The sequence below is a fragment of the Budorcas taxicolor genome, chromosome 3 (assembly GCF_023091745.1).
Source record: "Budorcas taxicolor isolate Tak-1 chromosome 3, Takin1.1, whole genome shotgun sequence".
Taxonomy (NCBI): domain Eukaryota; kingdom Metazoa; phylum Chordata; class Mammalia; order Artiodactyla; family Bovidae; genus Budorcas; species Budorcas taxicolor.
Window position 1 is genome coordinate 62,729,638 of NC_068912.1, and position 14,205 is coordinate 62,743,842.

Genomic DNA, 14,205 nt, shown 5'->3' on the forward strand with positions numbered 1-14,205 from the left:
CATTTGGTAATACGATTTCTACTACAATGCAGGCAGGCACCAGGTTTACAGTACACTTACATGATCTGTCTGTCAAAATGCTGCATATTCCACATCAGTTACAAAGCATGTATCTGAATAGGGCAGAAAGTCAATGAAATAGGGTAGGGTGGTAAAAGGAATGTGCTGGAAGCAACTTTTTTTGGCGTGTATACTGCTATAAGACAGCATCATTTTTGCCATGTTACTTACAAAATTTTTTTTCTAAGTGATTTTGCTCTAAAGGAAAACAATACACCTTGAGCAGAACAAGGACTATATTGGCTACAAGAAATTATGTAGAGGTAACCAGACCCTAAGATATAGCTAATGGGGTGTCAGAATTACTAGTAGACTTATTGGCTTTGTGCTTTTTTGTGCATTAGTTTTCAATTGATTTTGGCAGTCAGGGTACTCCATTACTCTAGATTTTAATCTTTCTGAAAGACAAGGATTTGATACACACAGAATGTGGCAGCAGTTGAAAGAAAGAAGGCAACAAAGAATGACTTGAATCAAAATGTGATTTCAGCATGAGAAGGAGGAAGAGGAGCTATGATACTGCATGCATTAAAAGATGAATGAACTGTTCCATTAATGGATCAAAAGTTTCTAGCATTGAGCCTAAAGAAAATGACAGATGGGCTGGGAACATTCTTAGTTCAGTTGTTTAAACTAACTCCTGAAGCCATTTTCAAACTAATATTTAGTATATATTGGTGAGTATTTCACATGCTAAAGGTTATGTCAGAGGTACATCTGGAGAATAAATGAAGGGACAGCATTTGTAACATTCCTTGTGAGATGGCAATGCCCTCGTTTGTGTTTCCCACTTTGCTTCTTGGTGTGCTCTATTTAAAGTCATCATGAGTGTACAACTCATGCACAGAGGCCTCAGATCAGGAGGGCCTGGCACCTGCTTTAATGCTCTACTATCATAGGCTTGGAATTCCTTTTTTTTCTCTCATAGGGTATGCTTTATTATGTACAGCATAATCGGATTTATAGACTATGGCATCAGCCAGTGAATGTCTTGTTTTTAAACAACTTGGAAGAATAGATTTTTGTTCCTTTCTTTAATCCCAATTTGATGCTGTTAACTAATTCCATGATTTAAACTGACTATTAATATTGGAATCAATTTGATTTATCAGAATGTATTTCCTATTAATGAGATTTTCGTTTTAGCCTCCTTCTTTAAATTTCATTTTTCCCAGATTTTTTGAGATATAACTGACATAAAACATTGTATAAATTTACGATGTACAGTGTGGTACTTTAATACATATATACATTGCAAAATGATTATCACTATAAGGTTAGTTAACACATCCATCACCTCATAATTACACTTTTTTGTGGTGAGAAAATTTAAGATCTACTCTCTTTCAGTTCAGTTCAGTCGCTCAGTCATGTCCGACTCTTTGCGACCCCATGAATCACAGCACGCCAGGCCTCCCTGTCTATCACCAACTCCCGGAGTTCACTCAGACTCGCGCCCATCGAGTCAGTGATGCCATCCAGCCATCTCATCCTCTGTTGTCCCCTTCTCCTCCTGCCCCCAATCCCTCCCAGCATCAGAGTCTTTTCCAATGAGTCAGCTCTTCGCATGAGGTGGCCAAAGTACTGGAGTTTCAGCTTTAGCATCATTCCTTCCAAAGAAATCCCAGGGTTGATCTCCTTCTACTCTCTTAGCAACTTTCAAATATACAATATCATTAACTGTAGTCACCATGCTGAATACTAGATACCTAGACCTTATTCAGTTTACAAGTGGAAGCTTATACCCTTTGACCATCATTTCCTCATTGCATCTACCCCCAACCCCTGGCAGCAACTATTCTACTCTTAATTATTATGAGTTCGGCCTTTTAGATTCCACATATAGGTTAGATTATGTAGTATATGCCTTTCTCTGCCTGACTTAATTTCACTTAGCATAACACACTCAAGTTTCATCTATGTTGTCACAAATAGCAGGGTTTCCTTTTATTTATAGCAGAAGGAGAAGAGGACAACAGAGAATGAGATGGTTGGATGGCATCACTGATTCAATGGATATGAACTTGGGCAAACTCCAGGAGATGGTGAGGGACAGGGGAGCCTAGTGTGCTGCAGTTCATGGGATCAAGAAGAGCTGGACATGAAAGACGACTGGACAACACAACAGCAACATTCTATTACTCTTTATCCATGGACGTTTAGGTTGTTTCCATGTCTTGGCTATTATGAATAATACTGCAATGGATAGAAGGGTGCAGAATTCACTTTGAAATGGTGGTTTCCTTTCCTTTTGGCTATAAACCCAGATGTAAAATTGCTGAGTCACGTGGTATTTAGTGCTTAGTTGTTCATTTGTGTCCAACTCTTTATGACACCATGGATGGTAGCCCAACAGGCACATCTGTTCATGATTTCTAATTTTTTGATGAACCTATGGCTGTTTTCTATAATGGTTGTAACTAATTTACATTTCCACCAACAGTGCACAAGGATTTTCTTTTCTTTACCTCCTTTCCAGAACTTGTTATCCCTTGTCTTTTTGATAGTAGCCATTCCAACATTTCCAACCAGTCCATCCTAAAGGAAATCAGTCCTAAATATTCATTGGAAGGACTGATGCTGAAGCTGGAACTCCAATACTTTGGCCATCTGATGCAAAGAGCTGACTCATTTGAAAAGACCCCGATGCTGGAAAAGATTTAGGGCAGGAGGAGAAGGGGATGACAGAGAATGAAATTGTTGAATGGCATCACCGACTCAATAGAGACGAGTTTGAGTAAACTCCAGGAGTTGGTAATAGACAGGGAAGCCTGGCGTTTTGCAGTCCATGTAGTCGCAAAGAGTTGGACACGACTGAGCAACTGAACTGAATTGATTCCAACATTTGTGAGATAACGTCTCCTGTGGTTTTAATTTCCATTTTCCTGATCATTAGTAATGTTGAGCATTTTTTCATCTACCTGTTGGCCATTTGTGTATCTTCTTTGGAAAACTGTCTGGTCAGGTCCTCTGCTCATTTTTTAAGTCAAATATTAATGATGATTTGCAATTGAGTTATATGAATTCCTTATATATTTTGGATATTAGCCCCTTATCTGATATATGGTTTGCAAATATTTTCTTCTATTCTGCAAGTTGCCTCCTCATTCTGTGAATTATTTCTTTTGCTGTACAGAAGCATTTTAGTTTGATATAAGAAATTCTTAATAATTTTATCTTTGAACTTGTATCAGTTCAGTTCAGGTGCTCAGTCATGTCTGACTCTTTGTGACCCCATGAATCGCAGCACGCCAGGCCTCCCTGTCCATCACCATCTCCCGGAGTTCACTCAGATTCACGTCCATCGAGTCAGTGATGCCATCCAGCCATCTCATCCTCTGTCATCCCCTTCTTCTCCTGCCCCCAATCCCCCCCAGCATCAGAGTCTTTTCCAATGAGTCAGCTCTTTGCATGAGGTGGCCAAAGTACTGGAATTTCAGCTTTAGCATCATTCCTTCCAAAAAACACCCAGGGCTGATCTCCTTCAGAATGGACTGGTTGGATCTCCATGCAGCCCAAGGGACTCTCAAGAGTCTTCTCCAACACCACAGTTCAAAAGCATCAATTCTTCAGTGCTCAGCTTTCTTCACAGTCCAACTCTCACATCCATACATGACCACTGGAAAAACCATAGCCTTGACTAGACGGACCTTTGTTGGCAAAATAATATCTCTGCTTCTCAATATGCTATCTAGGTTGGTCATAACTTTCCTTCCAAGGAGTAAGCGTCTTTTAATTTCATGGCTGCAGTCACCATCTGCAGTGATTTTGGAGCCCAAAAATATAAAGTCTGACACTGTTTCCACTGTTTCCCCACCTATTTCCCATGAAGTGATGGGACTGGATGCCATGATCTTTGTTTTCAGAATGTTGAGCTTTAAGCCAACATTTTCACTCTCCTCTTTCACTTTCATCAAGAGGCTTTTTAGTTCCTCTTCACTTTCTGCCATAAGGGTGGTGTCATCTGCATATCTGAGGTGAATGATATTTCTCCTGGCAATTTTGATTCCAGCTTGTGCTTCTTCCAGCCCAGTGTTTCTCATGATGTAATCTGCATATAAGTTAAATAAGCAGGGTGACAATATATAGCCTTGACATACTCCTTTTCCTGTTTGGAACCAGTCTGTATAAGTAAGTCTAATGGGACAATGAAACATGCACATGCATTCAATGTATGTGTCTATTGTTTCTTGCCTTCTTGTTCATGTAGAACATCAGTGATGCCTCATGGGCACAAAATTGTGGTGAATCCATAATGTGTGAAAGTTCAGCAAATCTCAAAATGAGTACAAGGTAAGCATGCAGTTCAGCAAGTCTCAAAATGAGTACAAGGTAAGCATGATATGTCTGTTATGAAGTGGTGGTGATTATTAAGACATAGACGTAACTAAAATACAGGGTAACACATAGACTCTTTCCTTTCAATCCTTCCTTACCCTTCACTAAGGTAGAGAGTGATGATAGCACATGCATGTATCGAGAGGTGAAATGAAAACATTTGAGTTAGTTTCATGTAGCAATTTCACTATTCTGGTAAGAATAAAATGCAAATATATCTCCAAGTTATAGAACGTGAGTTGTGCAATTTCAGCAGTTCCATGTGACTTAAACACTCTTATATTTGCATTTAAAATGGGCATTGTTCAATACAAAATTGAATAATAAAATTAATGCTAATAATTTAAAATTTTACTCTTCTTACAAATGACATTAAGTAGCAAATAAACAATAGCACAAGTCAAGAGAAAAAGACCTTGGAGGAAAATAAAACTGTATTTTAGAACTTTTAACAGCATTTTTTTTTTTTTTTTGATACAACAGGCCCCATATTTTAATTTTGTACTGAACTCTGCAAATATGTAGCTGGCTCTAAAAGTAGGAAATATTTCTACCAGAGAAATAGAAAATGTGCTGTGTCCCCAGATAGCATAAGGTAAACTTTCCACCTTTCTAAATTAGTTTATCTTTGTGTGTGCTTAGTCATTCGGTTACGTCTCTTTGTGGTCCCATGGATGGTAGCCCACCAGGCTCCTCTGTTCATGGGATTCTCCAGGCAAGAACACTGACGTGGGTAGCCATTCTCTTCTCCAGGGATCTTCCGGACCCAGGGACTGAATCTGGGTCTCCTGTGTTGCAGGTGGATTCTTTACCATCTGAGCCACTGGAGAAGTTTTCGATGGAGTGTTATTCAATCTAGATTACAATAGTAAATGGAGCCCCTTCCTGTGGTATCAACAATAAACTCAGGCAGCAAACATGTCAGTCTCCTGTCATTGTTCCACTCAACACAGCTCAGCAATGTGATAGCTATCTTTCTGGTTATGACAAATGGTAAATGACCAGTTGCTTCCACGGGCTGCCTTCCTCTGGAGGAACAAGATAAATGGCTGCCACATAATGTGCAATGGAGGACTCGAGAGCAACACACTTTCATAATATATGGTCAACAAGGAGAATGTCACTAATTAGAAGCCAAGGAACAAACCATTTGCAAATGAATTAGTAAATGAACCATACCCCAGGGACTCAAAAGACTTCATTTGCTTTTAGAAGATAAACAATCAATCCCTTCTTTGAACTGTTTAATGCCAGTGCCTCCATGTAGCAGTCTCCTATCACAATGAAACTGCCAAGGAGCTCCCTCATCAGACAGTGTTGGTCTCCCCTGGGGTCCCCTCAGTCCTCCAGCAATTGATCAACTCAATGTACCTTACCTGCGACTGATGTGTCATCTTATCCCTGACCACCCATTCTTCCCTCCACTATTATTTTTAAAAGTTTTTTTTTTCCATTGCTGACATGTTATGTGCAGCACTTGATTTATTTACTGTCTCCTAATTATATAGTCTATCCAGGCAAAGTCTTTGTTTTTTCACTGCTATATCCCCAGAGCCTAGAATAGTTCTTGAGTTGGAGTAGGCCCTCTATGAACATTTGTTAGATGGATGAATGTAGGAGAGTCAGGGAAAGAAGGAGGGTTAAAGGTCAAACAAGTTTGGGAAACACTGGGTTAAATAAAACTGAACTATCTTTATTTCAAGACTTAATAGGGCCTTTGATATTCATTGTCCATCTCTAATAGAGATATCGTGTACAAGCCAGTTGGACTGTGGGAAATTTTTTTTCTATTTAGAACAAGTATTCTTTGGAACACATTTTGGGAATGTCATCTTAGCTGCTAAGTCACTTCAGTCGTGTCCGACTCTGTGCGACCCCATAGACGGCAGCCCACCAGGCTCCCCCATCCTTGGGATTCTCTAGGCAAGAACACTGGAGTGGGTTGCCATTTCCTTCTCCAATGCATGAAAGTGAAAAGTGAAAGGGAAGTCGCTCAGTCATGTCCGACTCTTAGCGACCCCATGGACAGCAGCCCACCAGGCTCCTTCGCCCATGGGATTTTCCAGGCAAGAGTAGTGGAGTGGGGTGCCATTGCCTTCTCCAATGTCATCTTAAGTGGTAATTTATTGACCTCAAGAATTTTAAATTAACTTTTACCACAGTAAATCCACTCCTTTCTTTCAGGTTTTTAATATTTTATGAGGCAGCTGTTTTTGGGCTAATTAGAAAGGTACTACCAATTCAAGTTCTACTCTTTCTAGTCTCATCATATTTTTGGGTTTCACATTAAAATAAGTTTACTCTTGATCTGTGTTTGAAGAAAACACCACCGTTTTGGTTACTCTGCCCTTTTGTTCTCTGCATTCCTTTAATTCTGCCTACTCACCAGTCTGTCTTTCTCAGAATAAGAACAGAAACTCCTCCAGGAAGAACGAATGGACTGGATCTACACGTAATAATCTTTGCTGAATATTTAGGCCCATCTTATGTATAGCCTGGTGATTTCTAAAGGAATTTAATTAAAATGATATCATGACATTCATCCCACTTTAAAGAACAAAAAACTGACATTAAGTGCCACAAAACAAAATTATAAACTCATTTACTCAGAACTTTCCTGGTGGTCCAGGATTCCAGTTGGGAACCCACCTGCCAATGCAAGGGATATGTGTTCAATCCCTGGTCTGGGAGGATCCCACGTGCCATGGAGCAGCTAAGCCCATGTGTCACAAGTACTGAGCTTAGTGCTGCAACTACTGAAGCCCATGCACTTACAGCCCTTGCTCCACAACATGAGAAAGCAACTGCAATGAGAACCACAACAAAGAGTAACCCTCTGCTTCCAGCAACTAGAGAAAACTTGAGCTCAGCAGCAAAGATCCAGAGCAGACAAAACTAAACATACACATATATATAATAATAATATATATATGTACATATATATATAATTAATTAATCAGCTAAGCAACACTCATTTTCTCAATTCCAGGCTTTAGGGTCCTATTGTTGTGGCTGACATTAACATAGGAAGGAAGGCTCTGTACCTTGACGAAGGAGCCAAAATACAAACATTATAAAGTATACAGTACATTTACAAAACAGAGTGTGAGCTATTACTGAAATAAGATTTCAAGTTACAGCAGCTCTGAGCAGAAATAACTTGCACTGAACTCTCAACACACACGAGGGCTAACCCAGAGATCTAGCAAATTCACATAGCAGAAATATTGCAGAATAGTATACCAATAAGTTATTGAGGGGTTATTTCAAGATAAATCTTTAGACGTCCTCAGTAAAACTTATAAAAATTTACTTATAATTTGAGGGCTAAAATGCTGGGTTGTATAGAAAAGTGAATTGAGTGAATTGTATAGATAAAAATACTTTCAATCATGTATTTGTCTAACACAGGCATCAAATTTATCCATTGCAACAGTGGACGTTTTCCCTAAAACTGTAATCTTAAGGATACCAGTGAGCACCTCTAGTGTCTAGGACAAAGGGATATGAACCTAACACATGATAATGTGATCTAGCTGGAGCATACTATCACCAATTTGATTCCCACAACTCTAGATTTTATCTATCTACCTATATACATAGGCAGATAGATATATTTGGGGGTGATGGGACCTATTTTTGTCCTTAAGAAACTTGCTTTTTTATTGTGGTAAAACACATATGACGGGGCTTTCCAGTTGGTTCCCTGGTAAAGAATCCACCTGCCAAAGCAGGAGATGCAGGAGACACAGGAGTCATGTGTTTGATCTCTAGGTTCAGAAGATCCTCTGGAGAAAAAAATGCAACTCACTCCAGTATTCTTGCCCAGGAAATCCTGTGAAGGGAGGGGTCTGGCAGGCTACAGTCCATGGGGTCACAAAGAATCAGACATGACTTGACAATGCAGGATCTTAGTTCCTCAACCAGAGAAGCATGGAGTCTTAACCACTGGACTGCCAGGGAAGTCCCATTCATGTTGTTTTACAACCATCACCACTAACTTGGGCTTCCCTGGTGATTCAGCTGGTAAAGAATCTGCCTGCAATGTGGACGATCTGGGTTCAATACCTGGGGAAGATCCCCTGTAGAAGGGAATGACTACCCACTCTAGTATTCTGGCCTGGAGAATTCCATGGACTATACAGTCGGACATGACTGGCTGACTTTCACTTTCACCACTAATAGCCTCCAGAACTTTTTCATCATCCCAAACTGAAGCTCTGTAGCTATTAAACAATAATTCCTCATTCACCCCTTTCCCTAGTCCCCAGTAACCACTATTCTACTTTCTGTTTCTATGAATTTAACTATTTCAGGTACCTTGTATAAGTGGAATCATACAAAACTGTCTTTTTTTTTTTTTTTTGGTATACCTTATTTCACTAGCATAGTATCTTTAAGGTTTATCTATGTAGTATCATATGTCAAAATTTTATTATTTTTGAAGGCTAAATAATCCTTTGTTTTATGTATATACCACATCTTATTCATCCACATATGCATATATGAACATTTGGGCTGTTTCTACATTTTGGCTATTGTGAATAATACTACTATAAATATTGGTATATAAATATCTGTTCAAATGGAAAGCTTTCTCTGCTTTTAACTACTTTGGGTATATACCAAGAAGTGGAACTATTGGCTCCTATAATAATCCTATGTTTACTTTTTTAAGAACCACCATACTGTTTGCACATGGGCTTCCCAGATGGCGCTAGTGGTAAAGAACCCGCTTGCCAATACAGGTAGAAGTAAGAGACACAGGTTCAATCCCTGGGTTGGGAAGATCCCATGGAGAAGGGAATGACAACCCACTCCAGCATTCTTGCCTGGAGAATCCCCATGGACAGAGGAACCTGGTGGGCTACAGGCCATAGCATCGCTAAGAGTCGGGACAGTACTGAAGTGACTTATCGTGCATATATGCACACTCTTTCCATGGTGGCTGTACCATTTTATAGTCTCACTAGAAATGTGCAAGACTTCCAACTTCTCCACATCCTCAGCACTCTTTTGCATTAAAAAAAATTAATAGCTACCCTAGTGGGAAATTTTGCTTTATTTTTTATGCTTCATTAATATTTTTTTCTTTCCTATTCTGCATAAAACTCTGGTGATATGATTTCCAAGTTACTGATATTGAGTTGAGATTATTTTCAGTGCAAGAATATATTGCTCTTTCTTTTTTATCAGATCTAGTAGATTTTTTCAAAAGAGCACAGTAATTACTCTGCAAATAATACTTGCAGATTATTTGTATAAGCATGTGTATGTGTATATATATATATTTGTTACAATCATTCCATTTGTTTTTGGTATATTATCAATACCTGCTGCCATGAGCATACTGAAAATGTAGGTCAGATATTTCTTTTGACATATTTTGTATGTATTTATAGAAGTGATAGGTTTTTGTTTTGGGGTTTGCTAGTGGAGAAGGCAATGGCACCCCACGCCAGTACTCTTGCCTGGAAAATCCCATGGACTGAGGAGCCTGGTAGGCTGCAGTCCACGGGGTTGCTAAGAGTTGGACACGACTGAGCCACTTCACTTTCAGTTTTCACTTTCATGCATTGGAGAAGGAAAGGGCAACCCACTCCAGTGTTCTTGCCTAGAGAATCCCAGGGACAGGGGGGCCTGGTGGGCTGCTGTCTATGGGGTTGCACAGAGTCGGACACGACTGAAATGACTTAGCAGCAGCAGCAGCAGTGATGGAATCAATATATCTCTTTTTAACTTTTTGCAGTGAGGTTATGCTGCCTTGCATAAGCTTCATAAATACAGATGCTTTCTGCCAGTGAGGTTTTCACAAGGGCATAGATTTAAGGCTTCAATGATGAAACATTACCTTTGTTAAATCAACAACAGCAAGATGTTCCTATTAAATAAGACAAACAAGTGGCTCAATGTTTTGTGATAATTTTAGCAATCAAGCTCAAGTCCTATTCCCTCTTCTAAGTTAAGGGTGAGGAGATCTATCACCCTGGCCAATAACCTCCACGGCAGTTTGTGTGGACCTCACCATACAGGCTCCAGTGATCATGTGTGTGAATCATCACATTTATGCTGCCTCAGGTACTGGCATATGAAAGCACAGCCTAGACCCAGCTGATTAAGCTGTAGCATAAAACAACACTTCAGTAGTCAGGACCAAGACAGCCCACAATGGTTTATTGGACCAAAGAGTATAACATTGTAATTTACTTCTCTAATACATGTCATGTTCTCTCTTATTGTTTCCCCTTATGGAGTGAAATATGTAGGTAAGAGATTGCTGTACAAGCTTCATGTGTTATGCCCCTCCAAAATTAGAGGGTAACAAACTGTCTTTATTATCCTGTGCCTTTGGTAAGCTGCCACAAATCACAGAAACCACTGCAGGTGAGCATCTAGTGGTTTAAAAAGTCAAGGCAAACTAAAAGACTCCATGTCTCTGCCTGAAGCTATTTTTGAACTACAGTACAGCTAGACACAATTATTATACTTCCTGGCCTTTCCTTTTTATTGTACATTCCTAATCATTTTTTCTTTCTTATTGGCAGGAAACCAGGATTTATAAAGTCTGGTTTAATGCAAATATTTAGAGACTTAATTTTTCCCCTTCCCCAAAATATAGCAATTTAAGTTGAATAGTGTTTTGGTGAGTTTATTTTTCTTTTTAAACTGGAATTCATGGCTGTTCTCCAACTGAAAACAGCACTAGTCACAGATAATTTAAAGAGAATAGCTTGCTTGTTTGTCAAGCAAACATGTGTAATCTGATGAAATTATTAATGTCATAGTGTTAACTCTCTTCTCATAAATACAGTTAACAGTGCTGACACTGCAATTATACTCAAATGTTCCAGCTCTTTGCTTATTCGCTCAATCTGTCAGTCCAGCATGGGGGAGACAAATTGTGGTGGGCACTTGACAATGCACAATGCACAAAAGAGATATAAACCTCTTCTGCATAAACCTCGATGAAAGATTAAATGGTTCTGAATGCTTGCCAGATTCTTATGATACGACATTTTTAACCAGTGGTAATAAAAAGTTCTGTTCAATAGAAGTCTTTAAAAAAAGATTATAAAGATGACATATATATACATACATAATATGTGCATAGGCATGTGTCAGAGTGAAAAAGAGCACAGGAGCCTCTTATCTTGGGTTTAAACTTTGTAAACAGTATCAGTTTTTATACTGGCTAGATTTTTGTAGTCATTTTTTTCTAGCTGAGAAAAAAACAACACATATTGAACACTACTGATATTATTGTCCTCTGTTATCTTCAGTCTCTCAGAGTATCCCATTCAAAATGAGTGGATCCTACTTTCATTTTGTAGAACTCTTACTAGAATTTCTACCATATCTTTTCTGTCAGTAGTCAGGGAGGAGTACAGATTTAATGCATTAATCTTTGGATTGTTAAGCTTAGCTCTCAATTTGTTTTATTTTTGGCTTTAGAGCAAATAAAAATAGACACATTTATAATAATTGGAAACCATTACTAGCACTTACTATGCCCCAGTAGTGTTTTAGGCATTTTTAAATATCCTTTAAATTACTTAATTCTTATATGAAGTAACTACTAGTATTTTCATCCTTTTGTAGATGAGGAAACAAGCACAGAAAGGTTAAACAATCTGCTTAAAGTCATACAGCTAATAAAAACTGGAGTTAAATTTGAATGTAGATATAAAACAAAATTAATTTGTAATAAACCTGCACTAAAACTATTCTTATTTTCTTGGATGTATAGATTATTATAAAGTTGTTTTGTTCTTTAAGATGAGAGCTACTCCTCAAATTTCCCACCCTGAATAAAGAAATCCTTGAATTAATTTTATGAAATAATTATAGTATATATTTAAAAACTTCTAGCATGAGAGACAAGTAATTATTTGTGTTCCTATTAAGAAGTACACTAAATTGAAAACTTTTTTAAAATAAAAAACAAAGGATGCTCTTACACTTCAACACTTGAATACCTGGAACTAATGCATCCATTAAATATGAAAAAAAAAAAGGAGAGGGGGAATCAAGGCCAGGGCACCTTGGCTACCTAGACCTTTTTGTTGACTTACTTTGAGAAGATAAATTGAAATAATAAAGAAAATCAGCAGTTTTATACACAATGTTGTTGCTAAAACCTTGTTGCAAATTCAGAAGGAACCTATACAAATCACTCCTGCCCCTTTTATTCTTTTTACGTTTGATGAAAAAAGAATTATGTAGTTGTACTTTTTTTTTCTATCATGTGTAACATTGCAAAACTTGTGTGACGAAAGCTCATATTAAGAGGGTAGAAAGGGTTTTAAAAATAGTTAATAGAAGGAAAAAACTGATCAGGTAAGAAGGTGACGACAAAGCAAATTTGCCACAGGGTAACAAAAATGCTTTCTTTTTTAATTGTGTTAAACAGTTGTTTCCCATTCTGAAAGTTCATTATATTTATTTGTCATCAGGGTAATTGATCTACACTTGTTGCTAAGTCTGTTTCTTGCCTTCTGATGAACGGATTCATTAAGTTCATTTCTAATCTCTGTCTTCTAAATTCAATAAGCACTATAAAATTTCTTTCCTTGTATGGGAATTCTAAGGTCTTTTTTTTTCCCCCTCAACAGCTTGAATTCCTGTATTCTGATTAAGATAGATGAAGTATTTGCATTCTATCCATATTCATAATCCTCTTTCAGAGTCAACCTAAAATAACACATTTGTTGCCCAGGCAGACACAGGCAATGTGTTCGGATTGCTCTGTAGCTTTTTGTTTAGATGGATAAGGACCTATGCCTTTTCAAATTCAACAGAAGAGGTGGTCATTAGGTGAATTCAGGCTGTTAAGAAACCAGAATAATCATTGTGCCTTTTGTGTGTGACAGAAACTGTAATTAATGACCCCCTCTTCTTTTGCTAAAGAAACACCGAGATGTGCAGTTGACAGACATTTTATTAATAGTTTCTGCCAACTTGCCATGCATAAAAGGTTTTATTGGTTGCAATGCCAGTGTAAGAAAAAGTTCTTTTTGATGAAATGTTCAAGATGGTTGTTTTATGGATGAGAAATGAAGGCAATCTGTCTACCACCATGGAAAGTTTGGGTTTCAGTAATAAAACTATTGTGACATTTCTCATTGTGTTATTTAACCATCTGCCTCCTACTGGTCCAATCAATGATAACTTTACCTAGGTCCTCTCTACTTAACAAGAAAACTGGCAGTATTGTATCTCATGGTTAACTTATGAGGGAGATTTATTATCGAGAAAGGTGTTTGCATATTTGGGGACTGCTGTTCTTTCTATAAGAGGGAAGTTCTCAGTTCTTTATTCTCATATTTGAAGATTAAATATTCAGCTTGACAAAAACAGTGGATTTCTTTTATCCTCTCAATAACTAGAAATCTAAAAAGTGTACAAGGAAGCAAGGAGAAACATATATAATGACAAACTCATCAAAAGCATGACATATGACATTCAGTGAGCATTTTTATTTTCTTGCTTACCATTTAATGAAAAGCACATTTCCCAAAACATTTTCTCAAAATATGCACATTAAGTCCATAGTTACCTGAATTAGAAATTTTCCCCTATGAAAATTGCTTCATGCACGTTTTTCTTTAGAATAGATGTATTACTTTAATGATTTCTACTCATCAATTAGGAAGAAAAAAACACATTTGACCACATGGATTCATGATAAAAACAATGAAGGTGCTTTCTCACAACTTTCTTAATCCTCCATTACAAAGGAGTGAGAAGAAAAGGGGTATTCAATATTTTAATAAGTCTTTTGACTTGGTTACAGCGCAAATGGAGTTT